This window comes from Venturia canescens, chromosome 5 (genome assembly GCF_019457755.1).
Source record: "Venturia canescens isolate UGA chromosome 5, ASM1945775v1, whole genome shotgun sequence".
NCBI lineage: Eukaryota > Metazoa > Arthropoda > Insecta > Hymenoptera > Ichneumonidae > Venturia > Venturia canescens.
The window spans coordinates 10,480,028-10,501,410 of record NC_057425.1 but is presented as its reverse complement, the minus strand read 5'-3'; the positions used below and the strand labels follow the sequence as shown (position 1 = coordinate 10,501,410).

Below are 21,383 nucleotides of genomic sequence, written 5' to 3'. Positions count from 1 at the left end.
AAGAACTCAAGTAAAATGTTCTACACGGAAAAAAACGAGGCCGAAAATTCTAAAGGAAAGTACTAGGAATAAAGTATCACGGGAACAGCATGTACGTACTGGATTGCAGCAGTAATTCGAAGAGCAATCATAAGAATTATTCCATCCACCGTAGTAAAAAAACCAATACCCATAACTTTGTTCGAAAGACTCGAGAGTCTTTTTCTCTTATAAGCGTAGTAAAAAATGTTTTCAATCACTCCAAATGTTTATATTGTTAAGTATCCTCGGGAAGCCTTGAAAAAAAATTATGTCTATGGTAAAACGTCGCACGTGTTCGGTGTATATTTGTGTATTTATCATGTCTATGCTGACAGTGAAAATTTGTGATTTACAATACATCGCGACTTATCAGTAAGTGCTAGTCTGACATGAAGAATGACACTCGAAAACAAAGCGAAATATATTTTCTGACGTGCATCACTTTTTGCTACGCACATAAAGCTGTTCGCAATTCAAGAGATGAAAAATTGGATAATTCAAAAAATACTATGTTGTTTGTAATAGGTGCTTGAATACTTTTAAAATTCTTGAAAAATATATCCCTCACTATACAAAACGAATCGGTTTTCTCCGTGTAAGAAGCCGGATATAAAAAAATGCACAAAATATAATCGAAAGTTCTAGAAATCGAATAGATTTTTCGGGATAGTTGAGTGGAAGAATGGAGAAATAAAAATGCACCCGTGCTTCGTATTTTAGAGTCGATTATTGGTGGAATTGGAAGATTTTAAATAAACCTTTATCGTCATTTCAGTGTAAGTTTTGCTTTATTCCCCAACATTTTTGTTTGCATTATATTTTAATGATCTCCCTCCGAAGGAGACGAATAAGAAGAGGCAGCTTCTTCTCCACGTTGAGTTGTGCTTCGAAAAAGTTTGACGCAGGATGAAGGAGCTGGCATCGCAAATGTTCGGTGCTTAACCCTTAGACAGACTGAGCCCTTTCCGTTCCTTTACTTCTTTTCTCGGAGTATACACACCAAGAAAATATACATCGTAAGGATTTTTTCCACCGCGTATATTTAATACATATGTGAATATACATACACATACAATTGTGTGTGTATTGGGGCGTGGAGGCTCGTGCGAAGCCCCCGGCTCGGGCTCTGGGCCAAGACGGCAATAACCCCCCAGACACGCGCGGGCGCGAGCCTTCTCCATCGACTGAGATCTTCCCTCTCTCTCGTTCCCCCAACCTCGCTCTCCCTTTTTCTCTCTGCTCGTTTTGCTTTTACTTCTGGGATGCTGCTAGCCACCCTCTTTCCGCAACGTGTGCAACGAGATAAACGTTTCGTACATTGATTGGCGAGAAACTGTGCGGCGTTAGCCTCGTCTTCGAGACTTTCTCTAGTCTCCGGTCCGTATGATGCCGCTATCCCAAGTTTTTCGGCTGCTACGATTCAACTCCATTTCGTCAAACGAATGCTCGTCGCGGAGAAACTTAAGAAACTACTTTCCAAGATCTACGGGCAACTCAATTATTGAGATTTCGATTCCGAGATCCAGGCTGCAGGATCAATATGCCGATGAGAATTAATGCCTCCGGAATCGTTATTTGTTACTGTCATTTTCGTCGAACTCGGCAGTCGTATTTGCGGAGAAAATCAATTCTATTAAGTCAATGGCCAAAGTCTTATTTACTTTACTTATAAAAACGAGGAAAGTAAGTGCAAAAATGATTCTCAATACAAATTCCCATAATGAAAATCTATCCCATTTTATGGGTCGAAACTCGATTGTTTTAGTTCCCAGCTAAAGGCGTTGAGCAGCAAAGAATCGTTGGTTAATAGAGCATAAAAAACAAAAGAAAAAATCATTCAACAATTCCCTACGAGATGTAAACGATACGAAACTCCGTTTTGATGGTTAGAACCAGTGAGTTATACTGGAAAAATATATCTTGGCTCCTTTTACGGTTAAACTGTGAACGCGCCATGCGAGATCCATGCGTGACGAGAGGATATAACCGAGACCGCAAATGCAGCCTCAGCATCCTCGTGATATAGCGTATACTATAAAATGCAGAGTGAGCTTAGCACGTGAATGTACACGAGGAGGATACGCAAACTCGAAAGAACCTCCCACATGCTTGTAGGTGTTAGTGTAAACGCATATATACATGTACAGGCACGTATTTGCGTATGCAGAACACATGGAAGGCGGAGAGAGAGAGAGAGAGAGAGAGAGCGTCGATAGGGGGCGCGTGTGTCAGGCTTCGCGGTACTCTTCATGGGGGTGTTGGCGCATGCGCTTTTCCTAATAGCGTATTTGGAGTGAAAATACATTGTAAAAATTGGCGATTCCATACGAAATAAAGTTCACTACGTCGGAGCAAGCGAACACGCAGAGCAGTGAATTAACAAAAACGGAAAATAACTGACTCGAGAGTCATGCAATGTTGTCAATTAATATTAGAGAATAAAGAAAACAATGCTGGTCCTGGGTCATCGGGGCTCCCTGCTCATGCAAATTTTCGATAATTAATCTCCCAATTGGAGTTAACGATCCTCGGACACGAGCACGTCATATAGCGTGACGAAAAAATTCGAATCCATACTGCTGTTAATTGTGAAATAAATGTTACTGACAAGCACGAAACTCGTCCTTTTCGATATTCTCAAATAAATTCGACACTATCAACAAGTTAACGAACATCGATTCCATGCCGTTCGAACACATCCGCCTAGATAGTGACCTAGAAAAATGCAACGAACTTCGTCCACTTCTGAAATGTGAGAAAATAGAGAGACGGTAATCCGAAACGGAGCGAATGGAGCCGTAGGCAATGGGACATCGGTTAGCACTAAATAAACTCTTATTACGTTGCGCTCGTTTTACAAATATATAATACATAAACATAAAAGTTACTTACTCACTCCCAGAGATGGACATGTGTACCCACGGAGGTTCATCCGTCGAGGTGAAATCGCATGCGGGGCGCTCGCGCTCGCGCATGACAGCCGGGGATGGCGCCACGGGGAAACTGTCCTGTGGAAACCCAAGTAAGGGCTGCTCGCGCAGGGTGGGTGGTTCGTACGTGTACGAGCGGCTGAAAAGTGGGGTCCGTAGGTTCAATCGAAGAGGGGGAACTCACGGTATAGCAGTGAAAAAGAGAGGGCGGCAAACGGAGTGTACGTGTAGGTACGCACACGTCTGTACACACATGTGGAGCGGAGTTGGAGGGGAGTTGGCACGCCAGATGGAAGAGCCTCGTCGGAGTTTTATCCAACGATCCGGGAGGCTCGTTTAGGTAGTGGTCCTCGCCCCACAGCCGCGACAACTCCGTAGTCGCTGCTCGCTCCGAAGAGCGCTCACTCGCGTACGAACGCCGAACTCTGTTTCCATCCCTCTCGCACACTTGCGCCCTTCCGAGGCTCTCTCTCGCACACAGCCGCCCGCGCTCGCTCAGTCTTTCCCTCTCCTTCTCCCGAGCAATATCTTCGCGCAGTACGACGACGAAGACGTGGACGAGGACGACAAACACCCCTTCCGCGTATCGACCGCACTATATTATACGAGTGGACGGGAGAGTGAGAGAAATTGCGAGGATAAATCGACGCGAGAAAGTTCAAAGATTGGCCCAAAACAGTAACGAGATCTCCAACACCCCCCAACGGGTTGTTCGGGCCTTCACATTTATTTGACGGAGTTCCATCGTCCGGCCAGTGCTTCGCGTATCTCCTGACAAGTGCACGGGTGCGGAGGTTTTTTCCTCGAATACTGTTCTTCGATGTTTTAACATTATTCGCAAGCGCACCAACGAGTTTGAGGATCTCGGGAATTAGAGAATTTGTAGCTAGTGATTGTACGCACGGGCGAGATATTCTCACTGGATTATTCTGGATAAAAGGATATTTTAACAAACTCTCGTTGAAGATCGAGCCAGGGAAGCTGCACGATCGAATTCTCGGTGTACGCGCGACGTCCCGAAAGCTCGCCGGCTACGAAGGTACGTTGACTCTACGCGTTATCTGCTACCTCCCTTTATACGCGACGAGATAACTCCGGTACGCCGCGTTTCCAAAAACTCACCCCAGCAGGCCTTATCATCCTAGCAGAAGCTCGCTGGACCATTCGCTGCCTGTGTCCTTAAATCATCCACATTTATCGGGATAAACATACCGAAACGGCGAGGCTCTTTCAGCACCATTTTCGCGCTCTCGTCCCCTATTTTATCGTGTCTTCATTTTTTTCTTCCTCCACGTACCGCTTCGCGGTTTTCCTCCCCCTGCTCGTTTCCTTCCCCGTCGTTTTTCCGAGCACCTTTTTTCGCGCAGCGTGCACGCACGCACAAACGTCACGAGCGAGCAAGACGGATTCAAAATCTTGACCTCCACGTCCCACTATGACCTCCAGATGTTTCACCCACCCCTCCGGCGGTCTCTTTTTCACTATTCCTCCTTTTTCATTCCATCTACATAGCGCATGCTGCTTCACGAAATTCGCATCTCGTTCGTTGAGCGAACGAATAAATTCCGAAACGGGGCAACATCCCGGTGCGGCTATTTCGGGGCTTTCGGCTCGCGGATCTTAACGTATCCCACAAGATATGCGCATCCGTTACTCGGCGCAATATCAGCGCGGGGATATATTACATCAAGAGAAAAACGGCCTGCGATCATTAATGATTGGCTGAATGGGGGAACGAACAGAGCATTCTGCATTGGGAGACAAAATCGTTGGGTTGGCAAATAAAACATGCACTTGCGATGCTTCCGTTTCTTTCGTGTGACAGCTAAAGAATTTAGTGTCCTTTACTTTTTTTCTACAAACTCGAAAAGCCCTATTAGTTCAATCATTTCAGAAAGTTTCTCAGTACAAATGTTTATTGTTGACGAAAATTCATGAACAATCGTCCGCAACCATCAGAAATTCGTACACAAACAAACGTTTCAAAATGACATACTTAAATTTCCTCACAACCGTGTCAGAATAGTTGCTTCCTCGTTGAAATATCGTCCATAAAAGAATCGCCTGTTCCACTCCCTTCAATCTTCACCTAAATATCAATACAGTTTTTTCCAGAATCTCAAAATAATGAGACTGAACATATTACTACAAACCCCTGCGTCATTGAACGTAACATGAACCAACAAAAAAATCTAAGAACAAATGAAAAATAGGATCATAAATAAATGTATACAGACATTGCGTTATGGATGAAAAGAGTACACCTTTGGATGTACTACAATAGGGTTCGCGGGGTTGATTCCTCGTGGGGTTTCGCGGTGACAGTTAGCCCTCGTCGAGAAACGCGCGCGCGCGAGTTTGTCCGCGACGACGCCCGGCGTTTCACCCGCACATACGTCTCTCTCTCTCTTTCCCTTTTTCTCTCTCTCTCTCTCTCTCGCTCTGCCACCTACACACACTCACGCATACTCCCCCGGGGGCGAGAAGCGGACGCGGCTGGTTATATACGCCAGCAGGCGAAGCGAGCAGGTGCGCCGTGTATTATACCTACTTTCGTATATCCCGTGTCTGTGTGTCAATGCACATGAGTGTGAGTGTCGTGTGCCCGACTAGGCCGTTTCCCGACCGCGCCTCCCGCAGCTCACCTTTTTCCAGTGTCAAATGTGTGTGTGTGTGTGTGTGTGTGTGTGTGTGTGTGTGTGTGTGTGTGTGTGTGTGTGTGTGTGTGTGTGTGTGTGTGTGAGAGTATAAGAGAAAAAAAGAGGGAACGAGGGAGCAAAAAAATGGGGGGGAAGAGAGGAAGAGATCGAGAGGAAGTACGTCAGTCCGGATGTCAAGCTTGCTAAGCCCGAGACAAGATCGATATATATCGAATTACCCAGTTACGGTTTCTCTGATGAGATAGACATCGATTCCTTCGAACGATCCAAAAGCCTCGGAAACATCTCAGCTGGAGAGATCAATTACACGTCATATAAACCCACACACTCGGTCTTCCCTCGATCGATAATAATTCGTGGAATTTTTTCAATGTTTTTGGATTTTATTTCGAGTGTGGAGGAATGCGGATTTTTTCAAAATCGATCCTTTCGAACGATCCTCATTTTTTTAAGGTATTCCTGTAGTACGAACGTATTTTTTGGTGGAGCAAATTGGGACACCGAAATTTGGACTCGTTCCTAACCTCTGAGAAAACGCGGTTGGGTAGGAAAAGCTTCTGCTTCTGCGACATTTTTCCTACCTTTGTCGCTAATATCTCTTTTGAGCATTCGGTAGCCTTTTTTATCGTCGCTATGGATTCCTTACATTTTTTTCTATCTGTGAGACACATTGTATCAGGAATTTAGAATTATTCAGTATATAAATAATTGAATAGAAATGTGGTGATGATGGAATCTCCATCATCATCACAGTTTTAATTCTTTACTAAATGTTTGGTAACCTTAAATTTCCCCAATCTATTCACATGCACTGTTATTTTACTGTAATTAAAAATCAGTTATTTGTAGAATATTCGTGAAAGAAATACCTTAGACTGCTTCGAGCGTTAATCTTCAGTTATTTTTCACGGCGCTGAAGCTTGCAACGTTGGAGTCCAACGAAATTATGTAAAAACACTCTCGAATAATTCCAGTAAATCTTCAATTTTGTTACCTGCCGAATTTTCAATTCATAGTTTTTCAACCTACACCAATGATTCGCGAAATAAAAAGTTGCTCGAGTACAAATATTTTTTTCGTTCATTTCGTTGGACTCGAACGTTGCAAACTTCAACGTCGCTGTTTTCCATAGCTGAAAACACGAGTAAGAACATTCGTGCATGAAACTGCATAGTATATTCGACACCGTAAAGGGTTGCTTTATTTTGGTAATTTTTCGCAAATCGTTCTAGTTCAAGTGATAATTAGTCTTTTGGATAAATTTTCTGATTCTGGTTTTCTCATAGAATTCTATATTCAACAAATTTGACCATTGTCAATTTGCTCAACTGTTGAATGAATTCCTTAAATCGGGAGCAAAGTCAAGATTGCGACATTGTACCTTTATTAAAATTAATAAGAATATACATCTATTTAGAATTTTTACGAAGCCTTAATTGCAAAAGAGATCGATATTCGTTTCTGCCAAACAACATCTTCACGTTCTACGTTACGAACGGCTTATAGTCCAAAGCTCATGTAAATCTTAGAAAGGACAGTCCGAGTTAGTGTTAGCGAGATTCAGGTAGGAAGAGTACTGATGCAGACATGACTATTCCACAAAACTATTTCCGACTGGAGGAAAAAAATGTTTCGCGAGGAAAACATCAGGGGATAGGAAACCATTAATATTGGAGAAAGCATGACTATTGCTTTACTATGTAGCCGGATTCAATATAAAATTCTCCATTTGCTAGAGCACATTTCCTCTGTATACACGACGTTTTTGAATAAATAATGGACTATCGATCACCCTCTGTTTTCTAACGTGATAATTATTTTTATAGTCTGACGAAAAATCGCAGGGTCAAAGCGTCAAGTGGGGAGAGCGAGAGAGAGAAAAAAAGGAGAGACAGGGAGAGAGAGGTCACGTCATATCGTCGTTTAGATGAGAATTTTTTTTCATCTATCCGGACAAAGGGCAAAAAGAATAATTACTCCCTTCAATTGTTTTTGGCAAAAGTGGAACGGGGTCAAAGGGAAAAGGGCTCGAGTGAATTGCTATGTGGCATATTCGATCGTGAAGTGTAGTCGAGACTTCGTGGAAAGATCTCGGACAACGAGGTTGGAAAGTGGCACTGAAGTGAACTCTGCTCTTATTGATTTTGCTCGAACTCTCGTGTGGCTTAGGTATGGTAGGCTCTCTTTCCTCGCTATGGCAAAGGCGAACAAAAAGTTTTTCCATAGCTCCTCCTCATGAAGAAGGCTACCCCGAAAATTATACGCAATCACAACTCCTTCTGATTAATCTTCATGTCGGTGAGCGCATTGTCGACGATCTGTTTCTCAACTCTACGGAATCAGATTCCAACGAACCTCCCAACAAAGGGCCTTAATCTCCAATTCAATTGCCACTAAACTCACGACGAATTTAACGCTCCGCCGTTTCACCTTAGTCGCTTTAAAAATGCTCTCAATTTTTTTCACCAAATCTCTACGGTCGTTCTCCAAATAAATAATTATAACTGAAAATGAGCCACGCTTTTGTCTTGTTCTGCAACATCGAGCGTTTACAATTCTTCAATTTTTCAATTATCCACCGGCACGTTTCAGCCGGCATTCTGTCGAATCATTTTTTCATACTATCATTTCACGAACCAATGGGAATCGTGTAATTCTATAGAAAAAGTCGAACGAACGAAATTCTCCGAAAACAAAGTCACTTCCATGAGATAAATGATTAAATTTTCGATTTGTCGACAACACGTATGCGACGCTCAGAGTATAAACGAGTAAAAAAAAGTCTCTACCCGCACAGAGTAAAAAAAAAAATTTTAAATAAAGAAAAATAGGAAAATGTTGTCCCAGATAAACGAACATTCGACTCTCGAAAGGATTTTTTGTTTCCAGTTTACAAACGGATTAAGCTTTCAAGTTACGGACGAGATACAATATTGCATTTTGTTTTTATTTCAAAAACCACATCGATAGATATCCGCACACATGTAAAATTTGATACGAGTTCACAGACACAAGGGTGTCGAAAAAAGTATGAAGGTTCCGAGGTATTTCGTTCCACGAGATCGTGGGGTCGTGTACTCTCGACCTTTTCGCGTCAATACTATAGTTTATACTCGCAGGAGGGAGCAGGCGAGCAGACGACGGAGAGAGGGAGGTGAATGGAGAGAGATAGACAGACGGAAATAAAGATGGAAGCTCGGGGATAAATTTAAGTCGAATCAATACTACGAGTTTCCAAATAGAGGGAAAATCGTTTAGTTCTACGTGCTGGTTACTTATGCATCGATGCATTAACCAGCCCTGCTGGTACTTGGCACGACGTATTATGTCGCGTAGTCTGCACAAATTGTGAGACAAAGATGAAGTGAGGCAGCAGGGAGAAACAAATATAGAGATGAGCAAGCAGACAATGAGCGAGAAAGCAGAATAAGTGAGAAAGAGAGCGAATGGAGAGGAGAGTAGAAATTCTATCGTGGGTTTGAGTAGTCGTGAAATCGATTCTTCCTCACTGGAATAATTGAAACTCTAGACGCGTCGAGGTTCGTTGGCATCGACGTATACAATTTGTTATACATGTCGGTACAGGCAAGCCTGACTCACGTCAATGCAGACTGCTTAAGAAATTCCGAATTTTTTGGCCCAGAACTTGAACCATCGATGGTGTGACACTGAAAACTAAATTTTGTTGATTCAAGCATTGATTATTTGTAGTTCTTACGCCGCAGTTGAGGTGCACAGATTTTTTATTGTTTCTTGAGAAAACGGCTCAAACAAAACATCTTGTTGCTTTAACTATCGATATTTGGTTGATTTCTCAGGATATTTAATCCGCTGACGAAGCTTTTGGACCTCCAAATATTCCGATTTAAATTATTCGTGCTATTGAAAGAACGAAAAAATCGTTCCCTACGAAAGTATATTTTGTCATGTACACAATGATTTTTCTTAGAAAGCAAAAACATGTTTAGTCATTCGGATTCTCAGAGACAAACAGAATATTTTTTTGGTGTACAATGCTTCGTTAAAAACATACAAATCTTTCGTCTGAACAAGAGAACGAAACTGCTAAAAAGGTCAGTACAGTTAGTTAACTGACTTAATATCGATTATAGGAATGTGAAAAATGTCTTCGCAGAAAAATAAATTTATTCGTTCACTACATACTCGTTAAGTTCTTCGTAATTGAAACAAACATTTATTTACCACATCAACAAATTATATTGCATTATCGTTCACAATATTTTGTCCGACGCATTCGACCATTTTATTTGATTCAGGCAACAGAATTTTGAATGTTTCAACAAAATCTCGTTCTCAGTGTACCTTGTCAAACTTTGACTCCGAATCGAGAATCAAATTTATTCTGAATATTGGAAAGCAGGTATTGAGTACAAACGCTGCATCGGTTGTTTTTGGTGCAAGATTTATTTCTTTTCTTTTAACTTCCATTCAACTTTTACAGGCTCTTCGCAATATTGTGGAATTTTGAGGGTCGTAGTCTTGTCAAGGAAGCATGATAGTTTTTTCGATAAATAAAAATCGATAGACGAAGAAAAAGTGTACGTGATAAATGACGAAGTTCATGAATTATTACAAAAGCAATATTTTCTTGGGTAACCTGTTATGCCCTTTTCGCAGCAGATAGTTTCGATCCATGGCGTTGTACGAAACTATGCACGTTCAAAGACTAGCGATGTAGACATATGGGCGCGTGGTTCTGATGAAAGCTTCTTCACTTCTAAACTGTTTTGTCTCCCTCCTGCCTCGTATTGTGTATAAACCGTGCTTAATAGTGTTGAAATTCACGTTTGATTCCCTGAACAATTGCATACTCGACACGTGACGATGGGACTGATAACAAGAACGAAAAAAAAAGAAAATGAAAATGGAAGAAAAAAGCAATCATTGAATGTAGCGAAACACTGAACGTATGGATGTCAATCTGAATTCACGTTGATTCGCATGGAATTGGAAGTCGACACGAAACACCCCGGTGCATGCAACTGTCTGTCGGGTAGATTGGTTGGTTTGACAGTCCGTCCGATGTGTTCAGACGCGTGATCAGAGTTCTGAAATAAGATTTCGCACGTGTTTGGAAAAAACGAAGTTATCGATGTACAGATTGGTGAAGAGGGAACCCAGACCTCTTATTCCTGAGGGAAATTTATTCAAATCCATTCATCTAGGGATTGTGAACCGGAAAACCTGGTTATTTCCGAAATGCATGACATTAGCGATGATTTGCATTCCACGGGCAGTTTATCTTAGAGAATTCGGGTCAGTCGTACCCGTAAATCATATCACAAACGTTGAATTAATTATAGAGAAGTTGGATTTTGCAATGAACTCGAGAGACTTCGACGTGGCTCGAGTAGTCACTGGATCACATCATTAATATCTTCATTCGTCACCCCGAGCTCCGATAAATATTTAAAAAATGACCTACGTCTGGAACTCGCACACATTTACACATGCTTCTATTGATTCATGGTAACTTTTTTTCCCCCACAGTGCCCCGCATGTGCACGAAGTAAACGTTCGCTAAACACAAGCATTGGTTCCGCCGCTGGGGCGCGAGTTCGAGGGAAAAGGGCAAGAAGGGTGGATGAGGGTAATAGAACGGACACGGGTGGCGTGCACGTGTCCGGGTTCCAAGTTTGTGATGCGGATTCTGGTCCGTTGGCTCTGCGTACTCTTCTCATCTCCCTCTTCCTCTCTTCGGATGGCTACTACTGCCTAGAAACGACTTCGGAGCCAGACATCGTATTTTCCACGAAGGGGAAGTGAGTTGAGCACAGTCTCGAGCCAGGGTCTTTAACATTTGCAGGCTCCTCTTCGTCGGTCTACCAGCGAGAGCGCAGGAGGAGAGAGAGAGAGAGAGAGAGGAGGGGAGACAGCGGTAACGATAAGTAGAGAGAGAGAGAGAGAGAGAGAGAAGGAGAATTGCACACATGCGAGTGATGCTGCGTAGAGAGAGAGAACGAGAGGGGAGAGAGCGCGTACGCGAGTGAAGATGCTGTGGTGCCGGTGGCGGAACAGATCGATTCTCTTGCCGCAGAATTCACGCTTTCCGAGCAGTTCTCGTGCGAATGAGTTCCCTCGTATCTGGAGATTGCACACCGCGTCGACCTATGACGAATGAAAAAGTTTTGAAATTTCAGAAGAATTGAATAGAAAATGACGGTTTCAACGTTGGAGAAGTCGCGGTGATGCGGAGAGAGAATACAATTGGTCTTGATGAGATAAAAGTTTCTAAGCCTGGGATACGTTGAAAGGGGAAATGAAAATAAGTTTATGGGCTTTTCATTGAGTTTAATATTGACGTTGTTCATCAGGTTTTGGCATTTCTTATTTTCTTTCTTTCTCTCTCACCATTGAACTGAATGCTCGCTAAGAATTCATGCTCCGAGGACTGCAAAGGGAAACCAATCGTCATAGAAAAATATGTTGGAGGCAGCGAAGGGGGAAGCAGGAGGGAAATATCATTGGGATGTGATGCGGATGGTCAGATTGTGTTTAGAGAAATCAGAAAAATCATTGTTTTCTGCTGCCTCATGGGGGATGTGACCAAACACTTTTGGTTCGTGTGAATATCCTGTGGAAACTTCACTGTGATGAATTTTCTCATATTTTCAAACTTGCTTCTGATTTGTGTGTATCGATATGAGAAATATTATTTTTTCATGTCACTATAACAATGTGGTTATTGTATCGGGGGTTCAACGAAATCTTTGATGGTTCCTCGCATGACACAACTCACTTCAATAATATTCTCAGAGCTTTACCTATTAAGGAGTTTACCCTAAGTAGAATTTTCAGAAAATCGATTTTTTTATTGTACTTTTCGGAAGTGTACATTTTTAAAAGTATGATACTGAAATTTTATAAAGATCTGAGCAATCCAAGTGCACTTTTGAGCGACGTTTACTTGGCTGTCTGAACGCACCGCGCGGTGCGATACCGTGTAATTGCCTTTGTTTAAACGCGCTTTTCTCAAAACTACGTTTTTCAACGGCTCGTTGATGAAATTTCCGAATCAATTCGACCGGTCCTTACCAAAATTTTACCACTTGTTTTTTATGATTATAGCTATGGCGCATGTCATAAGAATTTTGAAAATTTTAGTGGAAATATATATTTTTTTTTTTTGCAAAAAACGATGAAAGAAACGTGCTTTTTCGTAGTTTTTGGAAAAATGGCTGTCGTCTTGTAATTTTTGAAAAAATCGTATGACATGCACTATAGCCATTTACCTACTGAATCTAAGACCAATTTTTTTTTCTCCATCCATTTCAGGAATTTCATCAACAGCGCACGCACCCATCTTCTTCTCCCCCATTTTTTTGCACGAAAATTGAGTAAAATAAAGATTAAAAAAATGTTGTGAGTTTATTTTTTAGGCCCAACACTTTTTACATCCATATTTATATTTATACCGTTCAAAAACATTCGTGAAAATAGTCTCTTCTTTTTGCCCGTCTAATTAGGGCAGACCCCTTAACAACGTGCGTTAACGACTTATCGAATATCAGTCAAAAAAATACTCTCAATGCGCACGAACCTGCAGGTTTCTGATTGGTTGAGAACTCCTCAAATTCAATAGGAACCTTGGTTCAAGATTATTTTCTCTTTTTATTTGTCATCGCTCAAAGACATCGATAAGCAATCAAGCGACGATGGTTTTTCTTATGACGAAGAGTTTTCTCGGGCCTTTGAGAGGTCGTAGTCAAAGGATGATCATGAAAGTCTCTGCGTTGACAGGAATTGTTCGGGTTTGTTACGTCTCTTTCTTCACTGCTGGGAATTCTTAGTGAACGGATTACGCGATGTTTTTTCGCTGTCAAAAAGTTTCTCCTACTTCTCGTCTGTCTTCCTCCGCGGCAGCTTATGGGTGAAAGAGACTTTTCTTACGGACCAAAGTTATTTGGCGTTGCCGAGGAGTTTACGTCGACTCTCGGTACTCTTCGTCGTTGTAGATACACAGAGAATTTAGCCGAAAGACCTTTTGCCTCGTGCAATCTCAGCATCTACGAACTCTGTATAGAGTGTCCGTAAAATAGCATCGGAACTTCACTGCTCGATTTTTTCAGGCGTGTACAACTCTCAAAAGAAAAGTCTCCAACAGTTTTTCTATTCGATGTACCGTAAATCGGATACTAAATTCAATTCTAAACCTTCGATCCCGTGGGTCAATAAAACCCCTCGTAAAGTGGGGGAAATACATCCGTTGACCGTTTTGGCGCTGTGGATAAATCCGAACGTAATCCCTTACGTTCGCAGCTCACTATTTCTGCACGAGGACGTCGGAGGAATGTTCGATCAATTAACACAATACCGGCGATGTAGGGGACAGAATTCTGTAACAAAACTTTGATCTTCCAAGAGCTTGAAATATATTTTACACAATGAAGAGATTGAACTTTTGTGACACCCTGTTCAGACAGGAGAGCATGGGGGTGACGAGGTTGCGTCTTGAAGTCTTGAACTCTCGTACAAGGCTATCCGGGGCTGTGTTTCTCTCCTTTTTTCCTCGCTCTTTCTCCTCCATACTGTTTTTCTCTACGTCGTGGACTCCTCAAAGTCTTCGCGATCCTGAGGAGTCATTCCGTTGAGAATTCCTGCACCTTTTTCTTTCCAAGATTTGCTCAAGGCATACGTTTTTTTCTCTCACATCGAAAAATACTGCTCATGGATTCGCTTTGTTCCCTTCTCGTTTTTATCGCCCGAGTTGTGCTTCCCTTACTTTCTTCGTTACGGAAATGTCAACGTCAAAGTTAGCAGGATAAAGTTGAAACAATTTGATAAAACAAGCCCCGACGGAAAGTTGCTTTTATCAGTTTCGAAAGAGAATCATGCGCGTCTAATTATGCTCGCGTGATTTGATTCACGAGAATACAAAGCGCCCGCGGGGAATAAAAAGGAGACGGACATTTTCGAGAATTTAGTACTTCAAAGTCTGAATGATATTCTTGTAAAGTTAGTAAGAGTCGGATGTCGTACGATTCGTTGAATTCGATGAAAAAGAACGTCCGAGGCGCTCAGACTTAAGAATACCTTTGAACATGGATTCGTTTACTGCGTTTTTCATGTTTGAAAAGTTTTTATCAAGTCTCTTTACGTCGGATAAGTAGTTTCTTGTAGCTTTTCTTATATTCCGGACCTTCCGTAGCTCATGAAGTTGTGAACCTACGTGCACAAAAGTATGGAAAATAAACAGTAACTTTAACGATACGAAAACTAACAAAGTGAAAGTCCAGCCCAGAGAAATACGCAGAAAAATCGTCTGCACACAAGCGATAAGTGACGATCAACTTGCCTATACAAAGAGGAAGGTGAAATCATCGGGTTCGTTGATAGTAATTAAGTTTGAATACAAAAGTTCTCTGGTCAAACGGTGAGAGAGGTTTTAAGGTGGTGCGAAGATGCAGTGCGGAACGTGACCTGGGCCAATGGTCGCGAGATACTGTAAAATAAAAGGCGTCGAGAGAGGGCCATGGGGAATTGAAACTGATAGAGACATGTACGATTGGGAACGAGCGGAAATGAGATAGCGAGAGGAGAGGATGGAGGAACGAGAGGATTGAGAGGTCAGAGGATAGCCAGTAAGAATTCATGGCGTAAAAATGCTTTCAGCTGATGCTAGAGGTCGATTTAACCTGCACACTATACGTATATGTCGTCATCTCTGGTCTCGTCATTGCTAATGAAGAAAGTGTCCCTCGAGTTGGCCGTTTACATATTCAGCGAGGCATTATGAACTTGGCCGAGCCATATGGTGTCGATGGTACAAAATGTAAAGGGTCCAAGGAGAAAAAGAGAAGGAGAGAGAGCAAGAGATAAGGCGGGGGGAGTGTAGAAGGAGGACAGGGGAAGGGAGGAAATGGAGAGACAGAAAGCCTTATTGCTAGATCCTCGAGGCTCTTGGGTGTGTTCTGAAAAGCTGTATATGCGATACTGAATACTTCCTAGGTGGCTCTCATCTTGTCCCTGCTGCGACGCCCCGTCCCTCTCCCTCTGTCTCTTTCTTTCTCTTTGCCTCTTCCCTCAGTCATGCAAAAGTCCTTCATCTCTCGTGTACCAAAGAGTTTCGCGATTATAAGGAGACTCTTTTGTCCCTCAACGAGGGCCGTACAACGTTGGTACTACGTGCTCGCTTTGCGTACGAGCCACTCATGGATTTTAATCTGTAGGTGCAATCTCTCCACTCCTGCCCTTTACACTCTTCCCATTTCCCATTGACGGAAATCGCGCCCCTCGCACCCGAATGTGACCTCAACCCCGGACTAACGGAAGTCCAAAGTACGAAAAAACAACAACGATTTTTCATCGTTTTCATCTTTTACGACGGTACATTAATTCACAATATTCTGACCTAGTTATGTGCGTCCTTCTTTCAAATTTTTCCCTATTCAATTCAAGTGCTTCGATTTTCGAAACCAGCCGAAATTTCGTTAAAATACAGTCCCATAATTATCATCGCTACGAATGCGAAACAGACCTGAATAGCTTTTGCCATTTTGATGAATTCCAACCAAAAAATTCCACATTTTTTTGCATCAGAAATTGAAAAATTCAATTCATACTGATCACAAAATATTCGTTCGTTGTAAAACTCCGATTGAATCGCCCATCGGAATGTAGCATTGTTGAAGAATGACATCGCGAAATTTGCGCGCTCGAAGCCATTTAGGCGTCGATACATTTCGGCAAATATAATTTCGCCAAGAGCAGCGCAACTTTTAAGACCTTCCGAGTGTACAACAAGCAGGGGCGTCACAATAGAGCGACATTGAATGGAACATTCTCGCAATGGCATTACGAGGATGCAATATGGAACGACGAAAAATAGTTATACTCGAATCGTGGTAGTAAAAGTAGTAACAATCGTAAGAGCCAGAACTAAAAACGTGTCTTAATATAGACTTTGTCTACGTGTGGGTTCAGACAGCGTATTTTCACGTCACGGACATGCGAATAAAACGAATAGTATAAGAAGGGGGGACGGGGTCGGTGGGGCGCATGGAACCGGTATCGATTGACGTGGGGGTAGTACAGCAAGGGTAGAAAATCCCGTCACGACTGTACGCACACCCTCAGCAGGGGCAGCGTCAACCCAAACCACGGCTACACTCCGCTCTTTTCGTCTCTTGGCTTTTCTCTCAATCGCCAACTTTCCTCCTTCGCACCCCCTCATCCCTTCCTGATTCAGCTCCCAAGTAGCCAAGGATCCCATAGGAATACTACTTTTTTTTTCGCACTCCCAGTACACGTTTTGCCCAGGCAGCTCAGCACATAAAAGCAGTTTGCTGAAAAAATAATCACTGCTTCCAGAGTTAAATATTCGCTCGACAGTTCGATCGTTGTTTCACGGAACGGAGAAATCGTTTTCCTCTGCGTTTTCGTGGTGGAATTTTTCGCGAAATATTTCGGCATTTTCGAACCACCGTTCCATTGTGCACGGAGAAAACGAGGCCGAAAATTCCAGAGGAAAGTACCAAGAATATTTATGGTATCTCGAGGACAGTATTTACGTACTGGATTGCGGCATTGATTCGAAGAGCAGTAATAAAAACTGTTCTATCGACCATAGTTAAAAGGCCAATACTCATACCTTTCATTCAAAAGACTCGAGAGTGTTTTCCTCTTTAAGCATAGTCAAAGATGTTCTCAGTCACTTCAAATATTTACATGGTATGCTCGAGCAATCCTGAAAAAAAAAATTATTTCTATGGTAAAATGAAACGAAATCAAAACGAAATATAATTCTGACGTGCATCACTTTTTGCTATGCACATATAAAGCTGTTTAGAATTGAAGGGATGAAAAATTGGAAAATTCAAAAAATACTATGCTGCTTGTAACCGGTGCCTGAATACTTGAAAAATTCTTGAAAAATAATATATTCCTCACTATACAAAACGAGTCTGTTTTATTCGCGTACTTGAACCGTACCTATGTGAGAATCTGTAAACGATAATTGCTTCGTCATCACTGAAGTTGTCGTGAAAGTTTGGAAAAGAGGAGCGTGAAATTAAAAAAATTTTCGAACTGCTGTTTCGTTGTACAATGACGATACCCATTTTCGTCACAGTTTTCGTTGACAATGCTCGGAAAGTAGAGTCGAGTGGCATTGTGGTTTTTCCGGATGAAATCAACCCGACTGCTCCAAACAATCGAGGCTCGTTTCAATGAGATTCTTCAATTGTACTGAAAATCGTTTAAGGGGCAAATGACCACAATTTTTGAAAAAGTAGATGGGTGTGGGCGTAGGTACACGAATCGCGACGTTACTGTTGGACATAAAGCCAAAATAATGGAGATGTAAACACTTATTTTTATGGCACAGAGTGTACTTTGATCGAAGAATTGCGGCAGACGCTTCATCCCATGGGGTATGCTGGACCCTATGGGGTCGAAAGACACCATGGGGTATGTAACACAAAAGAGAGTAGTTACAGACAAGTTGCAGGAGCAACATAAACGAGTCCTAAATCACCACGAAAAACGAGTCTGAAAAATGTGTCTGGAAAAATTCTTAAAAAAACGGTGAACATAAATGTAGTTAATTTTTGTGTTACTTTATTGCTGGAAGAGAGCAGTTACAGACAAGTTGCAGGAGCAACATAAACGAGTCCTAAATCACCACGAAAAACGAGTCTGAAAAAAGTGTCTGGAAAAATTCTTAAAAAAACGATGAACATAAATGTAGTTAATTTTTGTGTTACTTTATTGCTGGCGAATACGGAAGTGAAGAATCGTGAAAATTTTCGTGGAAAGTCCTGTACCAGGCGTATTTCGTGTCTGTCGGCAAGGCGGGCAGGACACACGTTGGCGTTTCGCCTACACCCTCGGATTTTTACCCTCGTCTCGATGTTCTCCCTCCTGGTGACTCGCAGCGGGCGACTATAGCGCAACTCCGCGGGGGTTTCTCAGCGCACGGCACCCTCGCCATTTTCGTCTCTTTCACGCTTCTTGAAAAAGAGAGAAAGCAAAAAAAACGCGTTGCGAGAGCACAAAAAGGAGAAAAAATCTCTCGTCTTCTCTCGTTTTTCTTTATTCGTCGTTGGGGCTTCTTTCGCGGCCTCCCCTTGCGTCAAAAGACCGAATGATGGGCTCGCCCCTCTTCGCGTCGAGCGAGTACGTCCTCATCCAGCGACTCGAGAGCTCCAAATATTTTACGAGCTCGAGGAATTCACTGTACCTGCATATCGCTCCGCTTCCCCTTCGCCTCCCTCCCTCGCGCTCTCTCCCTATTTCTAAAGACCGCCGCGTTCCTCTACTTCAGAAAGCGAATTGGGTGTAAAGCGTTTCGATGCAAAAAAACTGCGCACGAGAAGAAACGAAGTTCGTTTGAACGCTCCAAATCTTTATTTCGTTTTGAGCTACATACTTTGATCTTTTTAATTGATAGCCAACAGAAATTGAGCTTACATTTTATAATCCACGCTTTCAACAATACCTCCATGCATATATCTAAACAAATTCATCCTTCCGTGGCAGTTATTACGACGATGAGATTGCTCAATCGATTCCCGATAAGCGCAGCATCCGCGCACCGAACCGGAATAAACTCCCCTCTTTCTCTCGGAGACTAACAGAGCACGAGGGGGCTCATATCGCTCGGTTATCTCGCGTCTGACCTGACCGTCGAGAGAATCGCCCGCGGACTTGTTGTCGATATGTTGCACGACACGAGATAACGTTCAGCCTTCACCTTCCTCTTAATCTGCCATTAACGACTTCGTCATGTATGTGCTATTACTCGCATAATGATGTAATACGAAATATTAATAGAAATTCTGAATAAACACGCGGAGAGAATTGAAGGGTGATATTTAGTTCGAAATTCGCTGTTGAATTTAGCGAATGTGTTTGACTGCGGGGACAAGTTAACGAAAAACAATTAATTCCTGTAACGGACTGTAAAGTTTTTAATACTTTGCGGAATTTTCAGTTTTTTAATAGTCGATATTGCAGATAGTTAAATTTATGGTACTTATACCAAAATTTACATAACGTTTGGTAAATTTTACGGTCTTTGCCTTAATGTAGGTATCGATCACTCGCTTACGAATTTCATAGCACACTAAATCTGTGATTTACACAATTCGACGAAGGGCTGAGCATATAAAAACAATGGCGAAATTGGCCGACATAGCGACAACGTGCCCCTGCCATGTCCCTATTATCGCCGCATCCGGGCACAAACATTCGTTTCAGACACACTTTTAGACACGCTTCGGTAGAAGTTCCTACTTTGGACAATGAATATTATTTAATGTATAAAAAAATTCAATTTTTCCCCATCATAATATCACGGATCGCAGCTCGTCGCTGCGCTATCGTTACTGGACGGTAATTTTTCGAATTTAATTCTCACTGTCAACGATCTTCCACTGGAGTAAAATAAATAGTTTTACATCTTGAAAAGTCCTTATACAAAAATTCAAAAAATACGCAATGACGTTCTGAAAATTGTTGATGATTAAATTCTCTTTGGAAACACAAACTAAATATTCATATATGCGGAGAGACTCGATTATTGGAATCAGCAATGAAGTTCGAAATGAACAAAACTTTCGTTCACTCAAACGAAAACATTAAAAAGTAAAATATTACACAAACGTGATAATGGAGCTACCTTAATATTGTGAATTTTCGTAATAATTGGTATTCTCAAATGAATATATATGGCATCGTAACTGTTCGTAATACTCGATAAATTTATCATGAATTGGTACTTTTGCTTCGGGACACAAAAGAACGAAAAGCTTTGAGCGTCGCTCTCCTTTTCAGTTACATTTTTTGTGCTTGTTTTTTTTTTTCTTTTTAATCTCTCACGACGTTGGGAGAGCTCTCAGCTTGGCTAATCCGCCGCGTAACCCCTGATTAACCCCTTTCATCGTGACTGGACTATGTCGACCGACTGGAGGCTCCCAAGGAGCTTTCTTATTCTTGACTTTACTCGTCATACACATACATAATATATGAAGCATTTGATCCCACTTTCACATTGGAAAAGGAATCATACGAATGAATATTTTATTTGTTTTTTTTTTCCTTCGAAAAACCGTGGATATTTTCGATTCAACTCTATATACAAACGGTATCACATGAGAACCGATTCGACTCGTGTTTTCAACTAATTCGTATTTAAGCTGTCATACAAAAGTGTCCCTCTATTTTTTTCAATAAAATCAAACCGTCCTCTTCCCTATTTTGGTAACAAAAATGAACGTTTTTTTGGAATATTCGGAACGAGAGGTTCAAAATTATGATAAAAATCAATAGTAATTGGATGAATTTGAATCTTTTAATTAAAACGAAGAAACTTCGATTTGCTGAATCTTCTGGGAACCCAATTGTGGATATGCTTCCAAGCTGTCTCCCATAAAATCTGCATATTCATCAACTTTAATTTGGAATAGAAAACGAGAATTGGAATGAAATCGGTTTCGTGAAGGGGAATTCGGCTCATGGATAAGAAAAAGTGAGAAATGGACCGGATTTTTTGAATTTCTACGTCGAATTCCAGTCAGTCGTTTTCGCTGCAGTGTACTCTGCTTTTCAGAGCATTGCAGCCTGGGAATCGATAAAACTGCCAAATCGCAGAGACCCGAAATACCTGGGTGCTCGCTCTTGTATAATAAACCTTACAAAAAAAATAGCACGAATGAAAATAGGTCACGATATATCGGGCTCCTTCACGGGGAAAAGAACGCGAAATGCCATATTCTCATTATATACAAAAGAGGGGAGGAGGACGAAGTGG

The 21,383-nt window shown here is 41.9% G+C and overlaps 1 protein-coding gene across 5 annotated transcripts in view; it reads left to right on the top strand.

Annotated features, from left to right (window-relative positions):
- The first annotated feature begins 3,313 nt into the window (after positions 1–3,313).
- CadN (Cadherin-N) overlaps positions 3,314–21,383 on the top strand; it is a 108,096-nt gene continuing 90,026 nt past the window's right edge. For all 5 annotated transcript variants that reach the window (XM_043420812.1, XM_043420811.1, XM_043420810.1 and 2 more), the window contains exon 1: positions 3,314–3,990. The gene's annotated coding sequence lies outside the window, so the exon portion shown is untranslated. The remainder of the gene's footprint in view (positions 3,991–21,383) is intronic.